This window comes from Gekko japonicus, unplaced genomic scaffold (genome assembly GCF_001447785.1).
Source record: "Gekko japonicus isolate JY-2015 unplaced genomic scaffold, Gekko_japonicus_V1.1 scaffold714, whole genome shotgun sequence".
Lineage (NCBI taxonomy): Eukaryota > Metazoa > Chordata > Lepidosauria > Squamata > Gekkonidae > Gekko > Gekko japonicus.
This window is the reverse complement of record NW_015166444.1, coordinates 858,633-859,493: the sequence shown is the minus strand read 5'-3', so window position 1 is coordinate 859,493 and position 861 is coordinate 858,633.

The window sequence follows — 861 nt, the reverse complement described above, 5'->3', positions numbered from 1 at the left end:
GAAACTCATTAGCATATCAGGCCACACCCTGACACCACAGCTCATTAGCATATTAGGCCGCACTTGATCTTAGCCAAAAGGCCGAGAAGCGATGGGTTTTATGTGACTGTTATTATGTACCTTGACATATTTATGTCTATTTTATGTACCTATTTTACCCCCCTTTGGTATCCTCTTGGTCAAGACTTCGGTCATAAAGACCTGTAATAAATTGAATTGAATTGAATATTAGGCCGCAGACCCGTGTTGCCAGAAGTGTGGTCATCCAGCCACACCCACCTTTTGCTTCTTATTCTGTTGACCTTGTTTGTTGTCAAAACCCAGGGCCTTTTTTTTGTAGCAGGGACTGCTTTGCATGTTAGGCCACACACCCCTAACACAGCCAGTCCTAATGAGTTTCTGCTGTTGGGTGTGGCCTATTATGCTAATAGGTTCCTGCTGGGTGTGGCCAACTCGGGAGCCAGCCGGAACTCCGTTCCTGTGCGTTCCTGCCCAAAAATAGCTCTGCTTGGCTGAAAGCAGCTGATCAATCCATGAGGTCTGGGTCTATGCTGGGAAGCAGCTGGAGTCACAGGGTTGCCAGCTCTGGGTTAGGAAATACCTGGAGATATTGGGGGTGGAGCCTGGGGAACGTGGGGTTTGTGGAGAGAAGGGACCTCAGCGGAGTACAGTGCTATTGAGTCAGGCCTTTTTTAAAATTCAGGGGGCCTTTAAATAAGTTGGGGGCACCTCCCCCACACACATCCAAGTGAGTGCCATAATAAAATTTAAAAATCGAAAGTTGGGGGGCCTGGGCTGGATGGGGGAGGCTCAGTGGTAAGTCAGGGGGTCTTGGCAGTAAGTCAGGGGGCTAGGCCCCCA